The sequence below is a fragment of the Arachis ipaensis genome, chromosome B9 (assembly GCF_059453495.1).
Source record: "Arachis ipaensis isolate K30076 ecotype BB chromosome B9, ASM5945349v1, whole genome shotgun sequence".
Classification (NCBI taxonomy): Eukaryota; Viridiplantae; Streptophyta; class Magnoliopsida; order Fabales; family Fabaceae; genus Arachis; species Arachis ipaensis.
In genome coordinates this window covers 31,083,214-31,103,794 of record NC_142444.1, presented here as the reverse complement: position 1 = coordinate 31,103,794, position 20,581 = coordinate 31,083,214, and the positions used below count along the sequence as shown (strand labels likewise).

General features: G+C 39.5%; 2 non-coding genes across 2 annotated transcripts; both read left to right on the top strand.

The window, feature by feature from the left end:
• Positions 1 to 531: 531 nt before the first annotated feature.
• Positions 532 to 635, top strand: LOC148544179 (small nucleolar RNA R71). The gene has a single exon (XR_015900611.1). It is a non-coding gene; the product is annotated as a small nucleolar RNA R71 (small nucleolar RNA).
• A 12,120-nt stretch (positions 636 to 12,755) lies between these two features.
• LOC148544178 (small nucleolar RNA R71) lies at positions 12,756 to 12,859 on the top strand. The gene has a single exon (XR_015901556.1). It is a non-coding gene; the product is annotated as a small nucleolar RNA R71 (small nucleolar RNA).
• Positions 12,860 to 20,581: the final 7,722 nt, after the last annotated feature.

Below are 20,581 nucleotides of genomic sequence, written 5' to 3'. Positions count from 1 at the left end.
TGTTGAGATGTCCTCTGGGTGAATTGCTGATGAGCTGCATTGTTGTAACGTCTCTGGTCTTGGTTTTGATCTTGCTCACTTCCCCACCCAAAGTTCGGGTGATTTCTCCATCCAGGGTTGTAAGTCTTGGAGTATGGATCATAGTTTTTCCTTGGTGAATTCCTAATGTAGTTGGCTTGCTCCTGACTCCCTTCTGCTTCTTGGTTTACTCCTTCTTGTGTTGTTGATGAAGTGGAGATTGCTGCTACTTGGTTCATCTCCATCTTCTTTGTGAGGTCAGCCAGCTGCTGAGTAATGAGCTTGTTTTGGGCCAACAGAGCGTCTACATTGTTTAGCTCCATCACTCCTCTTGTGTTCCCTCTTTCGGAAGCATAGAAGTAGTCATTTTCTGCTACTGTTTCAATAACTTCTATGGCTTCCTCAATGGTCTTTTTCTTGTTCAAGGACCCTCCAGATGAATGGTCTACTGCCTTCTTTGACTCATAAGAGAGCCCTTCATAGAAAATGTGCAGCTGGACCCATTCGTTGAACATGTCAGGTGAACACCTCCTTGTTAAGTCTTTGAACCTCTCCCATGCTTCATACAGAGTCTCACCATCCTGTTGCCTGAAGGTTTGAACCTCAGCTCTCAGTCTATTGATTCGTTGAGGAGGGTAGAATCTTGCTAAGAATTTGTTCACCACATCCTCCCAAGTTGTCAAGCTCTCCCTTGGGAAGGATTCCAGCCACTTGGCTGCCTTGTCTCTGAGTGAGAAGGGAAATAAGAGCAATCTATAGGCGTCAGGATGAATACCATTAGATTTCACTGTGTCACATATTCTTAGGAAGGTGGTCAAATGTTGGTTGGGATCTTCTTGAACACCTCCTCCAAACGAACAGTTGTTCTGGACAAGGGTGATGAGCTGTGGTTTAAGTTCAAAGTTGTTGGTATGGATTGTTGGCTTTTGGATGCTACTTCCATAATTGCCTGGGTTTGGATTAATGTAAGAGCCCAAAACTCTTCTATCCTCCCCAGCATGATTTGCTCCACCTCCTCTGCCATGGTTGTGAATCTCTTCTTCATGATGATTTTCCATGTTTTCTTCCATGTTTGGTTCAAAGTATTCCTCAAACTGTTCCTCCTCTTCTTCAGCACCAACTACTCATTTTTCTTTTGCCTCCCTCCTTAGTCTAAGGAAGATTCTCTCTGGTTCAGAATCAAAGGAAGTTGAAGCCCCGCTTCTTCTCCCTGTCATACAACCAACAAGTACAAGCAGAGAAAATAGGTGCAGACAGTATTTGTGTCAGAGTTAATGTTAGTTGTGGGTGATGCAATATATCAAACAGTTAGTGGGTTAGCAAACAAAATTGAAAATAACAAAGAAAAACAAACGGGTTGAGGGAGAAGGGAAGAAGTTTAACTAAGACAAAAAGTAAATCACTCAAACAGAAAAAAATGAAATTCACAAAATAAAATGCTCAATCTAGTGATCTTCCAATCTAATCATTGTTGATGCACAATCAATCCCCGGCAATGGCGCCATAAACTTGATGCGGAGAAAACTTGTCTCTTAACAAATCTCCCATCGACAAGTGTACCGAAGTTGTCGTCAAGTAAAAACTCACAATAGAGTGAGGTCGAATCCCACAGGGATTGATTGATCAAGCAACTTTAATTAGAAGAATGTTCTAGTTGAGCGAATCCAGAATTTGGGTTGAGAGTTACAGAAAATAAAATGGCGGGAATGTAAATAACAGAAAAGTAAATGCTAGAATTAAAGGACTGGAAGTAAATGACTGAAAATAAATTGCAGAATTGTAAATGGGAATGGGGGATTTGCTCATAAAAGTAAATGGCAGAAATTAAAGAGAATGGGTAAGATTAGAGATGGGGAGTTCATTGGGCTTAGGAGATGTTGCAATTCTCCGGATCAAGTTCATTTTCATCTCTTCCTCAATCAATGTACTCATTGATCTCCTTGGCAATCTTAAGTGATTGAATTACAATTCCTTGCAATTCAATCTCTCAAATCTTGATCAATAGCTAATTCCTTGGTCAATTGCTCATGAGAAGAGATGAAGTATGGTCACTGATTATACCACATGCATTTCCCAAACCAAGTATTGAGAGGGTTACAGTCACATACCCATCCAAACCCAATTTGGTCCAGCATGAGAAAGCATTTCTAGCTTGATCTCTTCATTCCTCTTCCAAGGTTCAAAAGAGATCCAAGTTTGAATAGCTTCTCTTCCAAGATAACTACTCAATTGGATGAAGATCGAAAGCTTTCAAGTAAAATCAATAGAAAAGATAGAAGAAGAACAATGAAAATTAGTATTGATCCATCAAATTATAACAGAGCTCCCTAACCCAATGAAAGGGGTTTAGTTGTTCATAGCTCTTGAAGATGAAAACAAAGATGGAGAATACATCATAAAACTAGAAATTGCAAAGAAAGTAAAATACAGAGAGTAGTTCCTCAGCCTCCAGAACTATTTTACAATTCAAAGCTACTCCTATATATACTACTCTTCTCAGCTTCTAGTTCACTCTTCAAGTCTTGGGCCTTTGGATCTTGAGTTTGAAGCAGTTCCTTTCTTTATTTGGGCTTGGCTTTACTTGCAGAGAGAAAGTGCGGAGTGGGCAGAGACTTAAGCTCAGGGCGTAAGGAGTGTTAATCATTTAGTGAAAGTCCAAGTTCGGGAACGTTAGTGACACTTAACATTGTCACTAACGTTCCAATGCACCCTTTTTGCCTTACGTTAAAACCCATGTTAACTAGGTTAACGTGGCTTTTAACGTTGCCTTGTCAACCTTCGAGAACGTTAGTGACATTCAACATTGTCACTAACGTTCCAATGTGCCCCTAGGTCTCACGTTAGAGTCCACGTTAACTAGGTTAACGTGGCTTCTAACGTGGCCATCTTTTAGCCATCCCAACGTTAGTGACAATGTTGAGTGTCACTAACGTTGGCTCATCCTTCATTTCTCATCGTTAGCTTCCACGTTAACCAAGTTAACGTGGAATTTAACGTGACTCTTGGGGGTTGTGTGGTTGCTTCAACGTTAGTGACAATGTTGAGTGTCACTAACATTGTCGACAACTCTTCATCCTCTACGTTAGTTCCCATGTTAACCAAGTTAACGTGGGAGTTAACGTGGTACTTAGCACCATAGGCCAACGTTAGTGACAATGTTGAGTGTCACTAACGTTGGCTTTTCTCCCTCCCCCTTAACGTTAGAGGCCACGTTAACTAGGTTAACGTGGCTTCTAAAGTGGCCACTTATGAGTAATTGCCAACGTTAGTGACAATGTTGAGTGTCACTAACGTTGGCTCAACTTCTTTTCTCCACGTTAGAGTTCACGTTAACTTGGTTAACGTGACTCTCTAACGTGGGCATTGATGGATTTTTTGAGAGTGTTATTGGCAATCACGTTTCTCATTAATCTTTGCAAGTTACCTCCCCTTTTATTGCTTCTTTTTGGTCCTGAAATCAAGCAACAAAGTGCATCAAAGCTCTAGTCCAAGTCATGAGTAGTGCAACATAATATTTGTCACTAAACTTATGCAAAATCCTCATGAAATCATGTAAAATGCTCAATGTATGCTTGAGTCAAGGCATAAGTGAATATTTACCCAAAACTAGCTTATTTCCTAAAGAAATGCATGAAACTAACCTAAAAACAGTAAAGAAAAGGTCAGTGAAACTGGCCAAGATGCCCTGGCATCAATAACGTAACAAAACAAATAAAGGATAGACCAACGCGAACCATAACAAATGAGTGCCAAAAATACGAATATCAAAACTCAAGATCCGGTTGCAAAGAAAACCGGTCCGAGCATAGAAGTATATACAAATATATAAAGCAAGAAACCCAAGGGAAACCCCAAGGATAAACTATCAAAACCTATTCTCCAAAACAACCTCTAAGAGGAGTCAAAATAGTATATATATATATATATATATATATATATATATATATATATATATATTATTAATTAGTGGAGATAGTAACTATCTATATAAAACCAAAGTAAAGTCCCAAGGAGCAAAGATCTTCGCTTATCCAGAAGTCTCCAGCATGCCTCAGCGAGAAGCCTCACGTCCTGCATCTGAAAACCACAAAATCCGCATGGGTGAGAACCGGAGGTTCTTAGTATGGTAACAGTACCCACATATCTAACATGTAATGTCCTGGGAAAGCCGAAGGCAACCCTAGAACTTTCACCAGATATATCAAAGATTATAAATAGACTAATCCATAAATGGCAACTGACTAAAGATATTCAGTCTAACTAATACTTCCCTTTCTAAATCCTTCAGACCTTCCAACCGCCAGTAGTAATATAATATGGCAAACACAATTATATCAAACAAGAAGATATACATGTAGGAAGCAGATATGACATTTAGGCAATTAGCAGGTAATATGCAGTCAATTATGCAATTCCAAATAATTCACATAGTATGCATATGATGAATGCCTGTCCCTATGGCTGATGATATCATCTGTCAGTTATATAGCCAACCCAACAAGTCCTGGTAGCTAACCATTGGACTGTCTCTCTGTTGTGCATCCCCAACTCGAGTTATACTCAACATAAATCATAATTCATATCCAACACCCTCACTGGTGTATATTCATGGGGGCGAGCTCATCCGGAACTTTCATAGTGTCCGGCCACACTTACGACATAGGGTTAGCAGAGTATCGAGTCTCCACCTGGAGCATATGGTGGCTAGCCACTGCTTTCTCCCAGGAAAACTCGTATCTCAGATAGTGGAAGTGCAACATTCACATTTCATTCAATACGCATATATGCAATCATACTCAACCATAATCAATAATGGCTCTGCCGTAACTCGGCAATATCTCGGCCATCCGGCCCATAATCCATAACCAGCCAATTCATTAGCAATTATAGACCTTCGGCTCATGGCATATCAAGCACTTCCACATTCATCCTCCATATCTCATACAATCATCTTTGATCATCATTGATCATTAATCCTCCCCTTTCTTCATTCACAAGTTACCACAATTCCTAGCTCCACCTCATCGCTAGGCATATCATAAGAGTTTAAGACATAAGGGGGTAAGATTGGAGGCTTAAAAGTATGAGATTTGACTTTGAAAACTCAAAAATCAACTTTAGGAGGAAAACAGGGTCACACGTGCACATCGCATACTCGGCAATGGGTACTTATTCTTTATTGTGACCTTATTCAGCTGTCTGTAATCCACATAGAGTCGCATACTCCCGTCTTTCTTCTTTACCAGCAACATCGGCACACCCCACGGAGAAACACTTGGTCGGATAAAGTTCTTACCCAACAGATCCTCCAACTGAGACTTTAGCTTGGCCATCTCTAGTGGTGACATCCTATAAGGAGCACTCGAGATTGGTCCAGCCCCAGGCACCAACTCAATAGCAAACTCAACCTCTCGGTTAGGTGGAAATTCATCAATATCATCGGGAAACACCTCCGGAAACTCACACACAACTAGAATCTGCTCCAATCTTTGATCATCACCCGAAACACCCGCGGTTAGCAACAAAATTCCTTGACATTCGGCCCTAGAACAATTCACCATCATGGAATTCAAGTAATAACTATTCAGCACAACCGGTCCTTCGGTATCTTCCGACATAAAGTACACCGATTTTGCAGAACAGTCGAGCAGGACATGGTTCTCAGATAACCAGTCCAACCCCAATATAAGATCAAGACCGATCTTCGGCAAGCATATTAAATTATGGACAAAATCACGTTGCTTGAACCTAAATAAAACTTGCGGGCATCCTAGCCTAGTTATCATGGCTTCATGGTGGCATTATACACCTTTAGGTCGTAACCTAAGACTACAATCTTCAATCCTAGCTCACTAGCTTTCTCAAATGCAATGAATGAATGTGTTACTCCCGAATCAAATAAAGCATTTAAAATTTGATCAGTCATTTCACAGTTACCTCGGATAAGTGTCTCAGATCCCTCGGCACCTATAGCTGACGTGGTGAACACCCGACCAGACTACTGTACTTTTCCTGCACTTTGCTTCTGCTTCTTCGGACAGTTTGCGGGTTTGTGCCCCGCCTTACCACAAGAATAGCACAAGACCCACCTGACCTTGCATGGGTCTCCCGGATGGTGACTTCTGCACCTAGCACAAGCTTGATCACTCTAAGGCTGCTTCCCAAGCCTTTTCCCTTGGGAGTTTTTGTTGTTGGGCCTCCTAAAAGAGCCTCCCCGCTTAAAAGACGGACCTCTAGGAGCAAAGTTCTTCCCTCAGTTCTGTGGGAATGGTCCCTGGTGCACGAAATTGTGACATCAATAGTGCCAACAACTTGGTACGCACAATTGTAATCTCAACTCTTTTTCACAATTCCGCACAACTAACCAGCAAGTGTACTGGGTCGTCCAAGTAATAAGCCTTACGTGAGTAAGGGTCGATCCCACGGAGATTGTCGGCATGAAGCAAGCGATGGTCATCTTGTAAATCTCAGTCAGGCGGATTCAAATGGTTATGGAGGATTGATAATTAAAAGATGAATAAAACATAAAATAGGATAGAGATACTTATGTAATTCATTGGTGAGAATTTCAGATAAGCGCATGAAGATGCTTTGTTCCTCCTAAACTTCTGCTTTCCTATTGCCTTCATCCAATCATTCATACTCCTTTCCATGGCAAGCTTTATGTTGGGCATCACCGTTGTCAATGGCTACTTCCCGTTCTCTGAGTGAAAATGGTCCAAATGCGCTGTCACCGCACGACTAATCAGCTGTTGGTTCTTGATTATGTTGGAATAGGATCCATTGATCCTTTTGCGTCTGTCACTACGCCCAAAACTCGCGAGTTTGAAGCTCATCACAGTCATCCATTCCCAGATCCTACTCGGAATACCACAGACAAGGTTTAGACTTTTCGGATCTCAGGAATGGCCGCCAATAATTCTAGCCTATACCACGAAGGTTTTAATCTTAGATTAGAAACCCAAGAGATACACATTCAAGCTTGTTTGCATGTAGAACGGAAGTGGTTGTTAGGCACGTGTTCATAGGTGAGAATGATGATGAGTGTCACGGATCATCACATTCATCAAGTTGAAGAACGAGTGTATATCTTAGAGAAGAAATAGGCTTGAGTTGAATAAAAAACAATAGTACTTTGCATTAATTCATGAAGAACAGCAGAGCTCCACACCTTAATCTATGGTATGTAGAAACTCCACTGTTAAAAATACAAAAGTGATAATGGTGTTCATTGGCTTCGGCCCCAGAGGGGGAACCAGAAGAACCAAGATGAAAATACAATAGCAAAAGGTCCTATTTATAAAGAACTAGTAGCCTAGGGTTTACAGAAATAAGTAATTGATGCAGAAATCTTCTTTCGGGCCCACTTGGTGTGTTCTTGGGCTGAGCATTAAAGCTTTCACGTGTAGAGACTTTTCTTGGAGTTAAACGCCAGCTTTTGTGCCAGTTTTGGGCGTTTAACTCCAGCTTTTATGCCAGTTCTGGCGTTTTGACACCAGAATTTTTATACTGACTTGGAATGCCGGTTTGGGCCATCAAATCTTGGGTAAAGTATAAACTATTATATATTTTTGGAAATCCCAGGATGTCTACTTTCCAATTCAATTGAGAGCGCACCAATTGGGCTTTTGTAGCTCCAGAAAATCCACTTCGAGTGCAGGGAGGTCAGAATCCAACAGCATCTGCAGTCCTTTTTCAGCCTCTCAATCAGATTTTTGCTCAGGTCCCTCAATTTTAGCCAGAAAATATCTGAAATCACAGAAAAATACACAAACTCATATTAAAGTCCAGAAATGTGATTTTTATTTAAAAACTAATAAAAATATAATAAAAACTAACTCAAACATACTAAAAACATACTAAAAATAATGACAAAAAGCGTATAAATTATCCGCTCATCACAATACCAAACTTAAATTGTTGCTTGTCCCCAAGCAACCAAAAACAAAGTAGGATAAAAAGAAGAGAATATACAATGAATTCCAAAAACATCTATGAAGATCAGTCTTAATTAGATGAGCGGGGCTATTAGCTTTTTTGCTTCCGAACAGTTTTGGCATCTCACTTTATCCCTTGAAGTTCAGAATGATTGGCATCTATAGGAACTCAGAATTCGGATAGTGTTTTTGATTCTCCTAGTTCAGTATGTTGATTCTTGAACACAGTTACTTTATGAGTCTTGGCCGTGCCCCTAAGCATTTTGTTTTCTAGTATTACCACCGGATACATAAATGCCACAGACACATAACTGGGTGAACCTTTTCAGATTGTGACTTAGCTTTGCTAGAGTCCCCAATTAGAGGTTTCCAGAGCTCTTAAGCACACTCTTTTACTCAGTCTCAAGCTTTCACTTGACACCTTCACGCCACAAGCACATGGTTAGGGACAACTTGGTTTAGCCGCTTAGGCCAGGATTTTATTCCTGTGGGCCCTCCTATCCACTGATGCTCAAAGCCTTGGATCCTTTTTATTTTACCCTTGCCTTTTGGTTTAAAGGGCTATTGGCTTTTTCTGCTTACTTTTTATTTTTTTTTCTTTTTCTCTTTTTTTCGCCATTTTTTTTGCATATTTTATTTTAACTAATTTATTTATTTATTTATTTATTTTTTCTACAAGCTTTGTATTCACTGCTTTTTCTTGCTTCAAGAATCTATTATATGATTTTTCAAATTATCAACTAACATTTCTCCTTTTTCATCATTCTTTCAAGAGCCAACAATTTTAACATTCATGAACAACAAATTCAAAAATATGCACTGTTCAAGCATTCATTCAAAAAAACAAAAAGTATTACCACCACATCAAAATAATTAATCTGTTTTAAAATTCAAAATTCATGTACTTCTTTTTCTTTTTCAATTAAAAACATTTTTCATTTAAGAAAGGTGATGGATTCATAGGACATTCATAGCTTTAAGGCATAAACACTTAGACACTAGTGATCATGTAATAAGACACAAACATAAATAAACATAAAGCATAAAAATTCGAAAAACAAAAAATAAAGAACAATAAAATTAAAGAACGGGTCCACCTTAGTGATGGCGGCTTGTTCTTCCTCTTGAAGATCTTATGGAGTGCTTGAGCTCCTCAATGTCTCTTCCTTGCCTTTGTTGCTCCTCCCTCATGACTCTTTGGTCTTCTCTAATTTCATGGAGGAGGATAGAATGCTCTTGGTGCTCCACCCTTAGTTGTCCCATATTGGAACTCAATTCTCCTAGGGAGGTGTTAATTTGCTCCCAATAGTTTTGTGGAGGAAAATGCATCCCTTGAGGCATCTCAGGGATTTCATGATGAGGAATTTCCTCATGCTCTTGCCCATGAGTGGGATCTCTTGTTTGCTCCATCCTTTTCTTAGTGATGGGCTTGTCCTAATCAATAAAGATGTCTTCTTCTATGTCAATTCCAGCTGAATTACAGAGGTAACAAATTAGATGAGGGAAGGCTAACCTTGCCAAAGTCGAGGACTTGTCCACCACCTTGTAGAGTTCTAGGGATATAACCTCATGAACTTCTACTTCCTCTCCAATCAAGATGCTATGGATCATGATAGCCCGGTCTATAGTGACTTCAGACCGGTTGCTAGTAGGAATGATTGAGCGTTGGATGAACTCCAACCATCCCCTAGCCACGGGCTTGAGGTCATGCCTTCTTAGTTGAACCGGCTTCCCTCTTGAATCTCTCTTCCATTGAGCGCCGTCTTCATAAATGTCTATGAGGACTTGGTCCAACCTTTGATCAAAGTTGACCCTTCTAGTGTAGGGGTGTGCATCTCCTTGCATCATGGGCAAGTTGAATGCCAACCTTACATTTTTTGGACTGAAATCTAAGTATTTTCTCCGAACCATTGTAAGCCAATTCTTAGGGTCCGGGTTCACACTTTGATCATGGTTCTTGGTGATCTATACATTGGCATAGAACTCTTGAACCATTAAGATCCTGACTTATTGAATAGGGTTGGTGAGAATTTCCCAACCTCTTCTTCGAATCTCATGTCGGATCTCTGGATATTCACCCTTTTTGAGCTTGAAAGGGACCTCGGGGATCACCTTCTTCTTGGCCACAATTTTATAGAAGTGGTCTTGATGCACCCTTGAGATGAATTTTTCCATCTCCCATGACTCGAAGGTGGAAGCTTTTGCCTTCCCTTTCCTCTTTCTAGAGGTTTTTCCGGCCTTTGGTGCCATAAATGGTTATGGAAAAAATAAAAAGCAATGCTTTTACCACACCAAACTTAAAAGGTTTTCTCGTCCTCGAGCAAAAGAAGAAAGAAGAGAGTAGAGGAAGAAGAAATAGAGGAGATGGAGAGGGTTAGTATTTCGGCCAAGGGGGTGAGTAGGGTGTATGATGTGTGAAAATGAAGGAGTGAAGATTGGTTTATATAGGAGTGGAGAGAGGGGTAGGGTTCGACCATGTATGGGTGGGTTTGGGAGGGAAATTGGTTTGAATTTGAATGGTGAGGTAGGTGGAGTTTTATGATGGATTGATGTGGATTGGTGAAGAGATTATGGAGAAGAGGATAGGATTTGATAGGTGAGGGGTATTTGGGGAAGAGGTATTGAGGTGATTGGTGAAGAGTATTTGGGGAAGGGTGTAATGGGAAGGTGTGAAGAAGAGAGAGAGAGAGAGATGAGGTAGGTGGGGATCCTGTGGGATCCACAGATCCTGAGGTTTCAAGGATTTCGCATCCCTGCACCATGTTGGCATGCAAACGCCCCTTGCTTGCCAATCCTGGCGTTAAACGCCAGGTTGCTGCCCATTTCTGGCGTTTAACGCCAGCTTTTCTCCCCTTTATGGCGTTTAACGCCAGCTCTGTGCCCATTTCTGGCATTAAACGCCCAGAATGGTGCCAGACTGGGCGTTTAACGCCCATTCTGCTACCCTTACTGGCGTTTAAACGCCAGTAAGCTTCTCCTCCAGGGTGTGCTGTTTTCAATACTGTTTTTCATTCTGTTTTTGCTTTTTCAGTTATTTTTATGACTTCACATGATCATCAACCTACAGAAAACATAAAATAATGATGGAAAATAAATGGATATGATTAAATAAAATTGGGTTGCCTCCCAACAAGCGCTTCTTTAATTTCAATAGCTTGACAGTGAGCTCTCATGGAGCCTCACAGATACTCAGAGCATGATGATGGCCTCCCAACACCAAACTTAGAGTTTGAATGTGGGGGCTCTATTTGACTCTGTATTGAGAGAAGCTTTTCATGCTTCCTCTCCATGGTTACAGAGGGATATCCTTGAGCCTTAAACACAAGGGAGTCCTCATTCACTTGAAGGACCAATTCTCCTCTGTCAACATCAATCACAGCTTTTGCTGTGGCTAGGAAGGGTCTTCCAAAGATGATAGATTCATCCATACACTTTCCAGTGTCTAGGATTATGAAATCAACAGAGATGTAATGGTCTTCAACCTTTACCAAGACATCCTCTACAAGTCCATAAGCCTGTTTCCTTGAATTGTCTGCCATCTCTAGTGAGATTCTTGCAGCTTGTACCTCAAGGATCCCTAGCTTCTCCATTACAGAGAGAGGCATGAGGTTTATGCTTGACCCTAGGTCACACAGAGCCTTCTCAAAGGTCATGGTGCCTATGGTACAAGGTATTGAGAACTTTCCAAGATCCTGTCTCTTCTGAGGTAATCTCTGCCTAGTCAAGTCATCCAGTTCTTTGGTGAGCAAGGGGGTTCATCTTCCCAAGTCTCATTACCAAATAACTTGGCATTTAGCTTCATGACTGCTCCAAGGTACTTAGCAACTTGCTCTTCAGTAACATCTTCATCCTCTTTAGAGGAAGAATACTCATCAGAGCTCATGAATGGTAGAAGTAAATTCAATAGAATCTCTATGGTCTCTATATGAGCCTCAAATTTCCATGGTTTCTCATTAGGGAACTCCTTGGAGGCCAGTGGACGTCTATTAAGGTCTTCTCAGTGGAAATCACTGCCTCTTCCTCCTCTCCAAGTTCGGCCGAGTGGGTAATATTGATGGCCTTGCAGTCTTTTTTTGGATTCTCTTCTGTATTGCTTGGGAGAGTACTAGGAGGGAGTTCAGTAATTTTCTTACTCAGGTGACCCACTTGTGCCTCCAAATTTCTAATGGAGGACCTTGTTTCAGTCATGAAACTTTGAGTGGTTTTAATTAGATCAGAGACTACAGTTGCTAAGTCAGAGTGGCTCTGCTTAGAATTCTCTGTCTATTGCTAAGAAGATGATGGAAAAGGCTTGCTATTGCTAAACCTAATTCTTCCACCATTACTATTATTGAAGCCTTGTTGAGGCCTCTGTTGGTCCTTCCATGAGAGATTTAGATGATTTCTCCATGAAGGGTTATAGGTGTTTCCATAGGGTTCTCCCATGTAATTCACCTCTTCCATTGCTGGGTTCTCAGGATGAAGAAGAAGCTTCTTTGGTACTGCCTGTTGCTGCTTGCATGCTAGACAGACTCTGAAAAAATCATATTGACTTGCTGAGTCAATATTTTGTTCTGAGCCAATATGGCATTCAGAGTATCAATCTCAAGAACCCCTTTCTTCTGATTTGTCCCATTATTCATAGGATTTCTTTCAGAAGTGTACGTGAATTGGTTATTTGCAACCATTTCAATGAGTTCTTGAGCTTCTGCAGGCGTCTTCTTCAGATGAAGAGATCCTCTAGCAGAGCTGTCCAATGACATCTTGGACAGTTCAGACAGACCATCATAGAAGATACCTATGATGCTCCATTCTGAGAGCATGTCAGAAGGACACCTTCTGATCAATTGCTTGTATCTTTCCCAAGCTTCATAGAGGGATTCACCTTCCTTCTGTCTGAAGGTTTGGACTTCCACTCTAAGCTTACTCAATTTTTGAGGTGGAAAGAACTTTGCCAAGAAGGCATTGACTAGCTTTTCCCAAGAGTTCAGGCTTTCCTTAGGTTGTGAATCCAACCATATCTTAGCTCTGTCTCTTACAGCAAAAGGGAAGAGCATAAGTCTGTAGACCTCAGGGTCAACCCCATTGGTCTTGACAGTGTCACAGATTTGCAAGAATTCAGCTAAGAACAGATGAAGATCTTCCAATGGAAGTCCATAAAACTTGCAATTCTGTTGCATTAGAGAAACTAATTGGGGCTTAAGCTCAAAGTTGTTTGCTCCAATGGCAGGGATAGAGATGCTTCTCCCATAGAAGTCGGGAGTAGGTACAGTAAAGTCACCAAGCACCTTCCTTGCATTGTTGGCATTGTTGTTGTTTTCGGCTGCCATGGCTTCTTCTTGTTTGAAAAGCTCTGTTAGGTCCTCTATAGAGAGTTGTACTTTAGCTTCTCTTAACTTTCTCTTCAAGGTCCTTTCAGGTTCAGGATCAGCTGATAAACCCCAATTTTATGGTTTATCTTGTGCTTAATTTGGGGAATTTTATCACCTTTTCCCACATTTATTCAATGAAATAGCATGGTTTTGCAATTCTCCCTTGATTTGTGCTTAAATGTGAAAACATGCTCTTTAGGCCTTAAAATAGCCAATTTCAATCCACTTTAATTCCATTCGATGCCTTGATATGTTTGTTGAGTGATTTCAGGATCATAAGGCAAGTATTAGATGGAAGAAGTGAGGAGAAAAGCATGCAAAGTGGGAGAACTTATGAAGAAATGAAGGAACCGTAAAGTTGTCAAGCCTGACCTCCTGACATTCAATCGACCATAACTTGAGCTACAGAGGTCCAAATGAGGCGGTTTTAGTTGCGTTGGAAAGCTAACATCCGGAGCTTCGAAATGATATAAAATTTGATATATGTTGCTTCGCGTTCAGGGGCGCGCACGTGCCATGTACGCGTGCATGCTGATGCTGTCTGTGGCCCACTAAAGTGAAATCGCCCCCAGCGATTTCTGAAGCATTTTGGGCCCAATCCAACTCATTTCTGATGCTATTGAACCTAAGGATTGAGGAGGGGATGAACCAAGTAGTCATAGTTTAGTTTTCATCATGTTTTAGGGTAGAATTCTAGAGAGAGAGGCTCTCTCCTCTCTCTAGATTTAGGATAGAAATTAGGGTAGAGTTATGTTAATCACTCTCAAATTCCTCTTTTAATTCTTATTTTGATTTCAATTCTCTTTATGTTTTAGTGCTCTATTGTGTTAACCTTCTTAGTTTCTTTTGTTAATTTCTTATTTTACTCTCTTTTATGTTGATGAATTTTTGTTGGATTTCCATTTTCTCTTAATGCAATTTTATATTTCCATGTCTCTTTTATGTTGATCTTGATTGTTATTATTGATTTCTTGCTTATGTTAGTTATGGGTTTCCTTAATTCTTGTATTTTATGATGCTTACTTTCCTTGCACACTAGGTGTTTGTTAAAATGTTTCCTTTAGTTTTTGAGTAGTTTTCTTTACTCTTGGCCTAGGCTAAGGGAATTGAGTGATCTTGAGTCATTGGGTCTCATTGAATTGGTGATTTGAGAACCTTTAGTGATCAATTTAATACTCATTGACGCCAACCCACTACTAATCTAATTAGTAGGTAGGTTGGGACTTATGGGTTGATGTGATCAAACCTATTTGACGTACTTCAAGCCTAGGAGTAGATATTACGTACTTAAGGCTTTGGAAGTAGACTTAATAGGTTGGCCTCTCATAATTATCAATATATGGTTTGTAGACAAGGATAGTGATCTCAATTACCTATGTCTAGCCAAGAGTTCTTTTCCTTTATTTTACTAGTTCTTATTATTTACTTTCTTGCTATTTACTTTTCTTGTCAATTATCAAAAATCAAACCCCCCTTGCATTTTCATAGCCAATAATTGATCACTTTATTGCAATTCCTTGTGAGACGACCCGGAGTCTAAATACTCCGGTTAATTCTTATTTGGGGTTTGTACATGTGACAACCAAAATCAAATTTTTGATGTGAGAATTGTTTGTTGGTTTGGAGCTATGCTCACAACGAAGTTATTCTTTCTATAAGGAGAAATTCTAAACTATCAAGCAAATCTTCATTATCAAAATGGCGCCGTTGCCGGGGAGTTGCAATGGTGTTACGTTATTGGCTATTGTGAATATTGTGAATATGTTTGCCTTTTGCTTATTTGTTAGTTTTTGTTAGGCTTAGGACTTTGTTGCTTATTTTTGTAGATTTTGTTTTTATTTGATATTATGAATTCTCATCACTTTGGCTACGAGTTTAGTTCAAATTATGTTGTAGGAAATGGGAGCTACAATGACAATATGCATCAAGGATTTGGGAATCAAAGATGGGAGGAGCCTCAAGGGATTGATCAACCTTCTTGGCAACAACAACCTTTGGATTCTTATGGGTATAATTCTAATCCTAATGCATATCAATCTAATGGGTGTGGTGACCCTTATTGTGATTGTCAACAACCACCACCATATGCCTATGAACCACCCCCTCAACATGACTTTGAACCACCTTACTCACAAGTCCCCTACCACCAAACACCTCATTATGACTCTAATCCTTATCCACCTTACCAACCACCTTATGAGCCATATGAACCACAGATAGAACCACCACAATTCCAACATAACTACTCCCAAGAACCACATCCATATACACCATCTCAATACCCTTACCAAAATGAACCACCTTCCAACTATAATGCCTTCCCCTCAAACAATGAACCCTCTCTTCCACCACCGCCCTCCGATGAAGCCTCTATGTTGGAATTGAGAGATCTTGAATCTCATATCTTAAGGCGACAAGAGGAGAATGAAAAGAAGTTTAGAGAGCTAAGAGCCAAGATGGTTATCCTAGTGGAAGCCGTTAGCAATATGGCCTCCTCCCGACTAAGCCTAAGCAACCAAGGCACTCCCATTGACGATTGTGGAGAAGCACCCAAGGAGTATAGTGAGGGAGTGAGTTTAGAGCTTCAAGGTGAAGAAGAGGAGTTGAAGCAAGGAGTGCAACAAGAGGAGGAAGTTAAGATAATTGAGCCGGAAGAAGTGGTTGAAGCCTTTGAAGAGGTTGACCAAGAGATGGATTCAATCATTGAAGAATTCTTATGTACAATTGAATCCTCTCCAATTGGGTTTGACATAGAAGGTAAGGAAGAAGATACCTCACCTCCCATACCCTTGGTAAGCAATGAAGAAGAGATTGAATTGGAAGGAAGCTACCAAGAGGAGGAGGTTGAGCAAGAAGCAAGCTCCATCATTGAAGATGATTCCACACCAACTAATGAGTCTTTTAGAATTGATGAATCTCCTTCATTATGTTGTGAAATTGATGACAAAGAGGACCGTGCACAACCTCTAACACATGGTTTGAGCAATGAAGGGTGTATAGAAGAAGTTGGTGAGCAAGGAATTAAAATTGAAGATGCTTGCAAAGAGGTGGAAGATGCAAAGAAAGAGCACAAGGGAATGGATCTCACATTGGCTAAGTGTGGGGAGGTCCCCCTTTCTAAGTCACCATCCTACACAACATTCAAGTGGGTAAAATTCTTATCTCTAATCTTTACTTTCCCACTTGAATATGGTTTGATTGAAAATGATGGTCAACTTAGAACTCTTTGTGGAGTTAAGAGTAAGAGAGAGTTGTGTAGTGGTTGGACACATTACTCCAAGTTCATGATGGTTGCATGCTCAAAGTCTAAGTGCAATGGTTGGTATAATTCTCAACTAAAAGGGTCTAGGAAGATGCTTTGGTGTTTACTTGAGAATTCGGATCACTTCTCACCTAATTGGAATTGTGATGATCAACTTGAAGATGGGTGTAGAAACAAGATTTGGGATCCAGGAATAGATGAAGATCAATTTTGGAAGCCCTTAGCTTGTGTGGAGCTTCATCAAAGCTTGGTGCCATTGGTTTTGAATTTTGGAGCTTACTTGAAGTCCAAGCATTGGTGGAAGTTTCAAGATGAGTTCAAGTATAAGCCACCATGACAAGGAGCTTCCCAAATGTCCAACTTAAGGACTTAAACTAAAAGTGCTAGGTGGGAGACACTCCACCATGGTAAACTCTTTCCATTCTCTTGTAAATATAATCAATAGGTGAATTGGGTTGCCATTGTTAGGTAGTTTTCTTCTTTGCATACTCTTGTTTTAATATTTTGGTTGTTGGTTTGTTTGCTTAGATTTATGCCTTAAGTTGTAGCTTAATTGTTGTTAAGTAGTGTTTTGCTTGTAGTATAAGTTTTGTTTCTAGTGTATTTGAAAATTTTTCAAAAACCAAAAAGATTTGTTGTTAAATTTGATTTTTAATTGTTTTAGAATGCTTATAGATTAGGAGAATGCCCTGTTTTTCAAAAAAAAAAAAAGGGCATCGGCGCCCAAGCGCGCAGTGCGCGCGCGCCGGTGTGGTTTCACAACTCCTAGTACTAAAACCCGAGAGTTGTGCCCACTTTATGCCTACTTTGTGCCAGGCGATCCGCGCGTAAGCACGCATGGCGCGCGCGCGGATTGTTCCTGCTGCATCCGTGCCTAAGCACGCATGGCGCATATGCACGGATTTGCACCCTGTTTTTCTCCTTTCTCCTTTCTCCTTCTTTCTTCTTTTCTTCTTCTTTCTTTCTATTTTTTTTCTTTTTCTTCTTCTTCCTCTCTTGAAAAATTCTTTTTTCTTTAAAAAAAAATAATAAAAAAAATTTCTTTTCTTCCATCCTCTTTTATTGCATTTGCTTGTTTTCATTCATTGCATTTTAATTTTATTTTTGTAACTTGTTTTCCCTTTTATTTTCTAAGTTTCTTATTTTAATAATGGTGTTGAATTCTTTTACTCAATTGTTAAGACTTTCTTGGTCAGTATTGGTGCTCTGTGACTTGCTGCATTAATTGTAATATTTGCTCTACACATAAGATTAGTGCTTTAGTCCTTCCTGACTCATGATCCCTTGTTTTTGTACCTCATCATCATTGAGTTAGGATGGGACCAATTGCTCTCATGCTTATCATTAATCTTGTTTGTGTCAATTATTCATTAAGCTTGATGCAATATGCTCTTCATGTCATTTGCCTATGCTTTGACTTTGTTCTTGCATCAAGTATTAGTTGATATGCCCTTTGCCTATATTGCTTTCTCACTTACCTGCGTAGCTAACATGTAGTGAGAACTTTACTCTTATTTGGCATTAGCCCCCGCCTATGTTCTATTTGCTTTGATATCTTTATTGTAGGCTTAATTTTCTTTCTTTTTATCTCCTTTGAGGTTGGCCACCGAAAGAGGAAAAGGAAAAGCTTCTAAATGGGGCAACAAACAATTCCTTCCCCACAACCTTTTGAAGGAGCTCATCAATTGAAGCTACCCGTCCACCTTGTTCTTCTTTGCATGCACCGAGGATGGTGCAAATTTCTAAGTGTGGGGAGGTCGTCCGACCGATCTCCATGGGTAACAACTTCCTTTTTCAACGCCAATTTTTAATTTTTGTCTTTGTTAGATTAGTTGTTGCATTGCATGATAGGTTGCATATTAGTTAGAATTTGTATATATTCTATCACTTCTTTTTATGTTAGGACTACTTGGTTAGGGTGATAATTTCTTTTCTAAGAAACTGTTTTTAGGGCACCCTACCAATTTGAAAAATTTTTTCTTGTTGAACTTGCTTGAAGAATTTATTTTGGAACATGGTTTTCGAGCTAAGAACACAAGCATGTGAGTTTTGAGCCCAATTGTGTGGTTACATCTTATAACCACTTATTTTCCATTCTTGTGTGTATTACTCTCTCTCTATGATTGTAATCTTTGATTTGTTTGATTCTTTATGTCCATTATTTTGTGTATACATGCATTTATATGATTGAGGCCATCATTTCATTTAGCTCACTTACCCAAATAGCCTACCTTTCATCAACCATTGTTAGCCAATCTTGAGCCTATTTAATCCCTTTTGTTTCTAATCTTAGCACATCACTACCCCTAAGTGAAAAACAATAAATGTCCTTTAATTTGGATCTTTGATTAGCTTAGGCTAGTGAGGGTGTGTATCATTTGGGTATGGGAACCTTGGGACATTGGTTGAGGTAAAAGTATAATTTTTATTTTTGTTAAAAATATTGGGAATTGGGTACATATTCATGCACCATATGTAAAATCATATGCATTGATATGTTTGTATATATTTTTCAAAAAAATATATATATATAAAGAAAAAAATATAGAAAAAGAAAAAGAAAAATATATAGAAAAAGAATACAATAAAAAGGAGACAAAAATGCCCCAAAGTAAAGTTCAATAAAAATCAATGCATATGGAATGTGAATTAAAGAGAATGCATGAGTATGAGAAAAAGTGAGAATCATGGGTGGCTAGGTACTATATTAGAATTGTATAGGTTGTTATATGTGTTTGGTGAGAGCTTAGGCTAATCAAAGATACAAATTTCAAGCTCACTTGACCATATGCATCCTTACCTTTACCCTAGGCCCATTACAACCTATGAATAAGTCCTCATGATGAATGTATGCATGCATTGAATAATTGTTGATTGTTAGATGAAAAACAAATCTTGGAAAGCATGAGTAAAAGAGAATTGAGTGAATCGACCCTATACACTTGAGCGACTAGAGCGGATACACTTCCGGTGAGGGTTCGATGCTCAATTCCTTGTTCCCGGTTTTCATGAGCTTTCTTCTTGCAAGTCTATTTGAACTTTATTTTGATATTTGAATTGGTAGGATTCATGAGTTATATACTACTTAGCCCTACTTGATATATATTCTTGGAGATTGATTTACTTTTAACCAAGTAGGTAGAATCATTTTGCATTTAGTTGCATTCATATAGATAGGTGCATATATTTTATTTGCATTGAATAAATGTTCATACTCCTTTTCTTGTCCTTCTTTATTCTTAGCATGAGGACATGCTTACTTTAAGTGTGGGGAGATTTGATAAACCCCGATTTTGTGGTTTATCTTGTGCTTAATTTGGGGGATTTTATCATCTTTTCTCACATTTATTCAATGAAATAGGATGGTTTTACAATTCTCCCTTGATTTGTGCTTAAATGTGAAAACATGCTTTTTAGGCCTTAAAATAGCCAATTTCAATCCACTTTAATTCCATTCGATGCCTTGATATGTTTGTTGAGTGATTTTAGTATCATAAGGCAAGTATTGGATGGAAGAAGTGAGGAGAAAAGCATGCAAAGTGGGAGAACTTATGAAGAAATGAAGGAACCGTAAAGTTGTCAAGCCTGACCTCTTGGCACTCAATCGACCATAACTTGAGCTACAGAGGTCCAAATGAGGCGGTTCTAATTGCGTTGGAAAGCTAACATCCGGGGATTTGAAATGATATAAAATTTGCCATATGTTACTTTGCGTTCAGGGGCACGCACGTGCCATGTACGCGTGCGCGCCAATGCTGCACATGGCCCATTAAAAGTGAAATCGCCCCCAGCGATTTCTGAATCATTTTGGGCCCAATCCAACTCATTTCTGATGCTATTGAACCCAAGTATTGAGGGGGGAATGAAGAGAGTAGTCATAGTTTAGTTTTCATGATGTTTTAGGTGAGAATTCTAGAGAGAGAGGCTCTCTCCTCTCTCTAGATTTTAGGGTAGTTTTAGTTAATTCTTCTTGGATCCAAGTTTTAATTCTTGTTTTGAATCAGTTTCTCCTT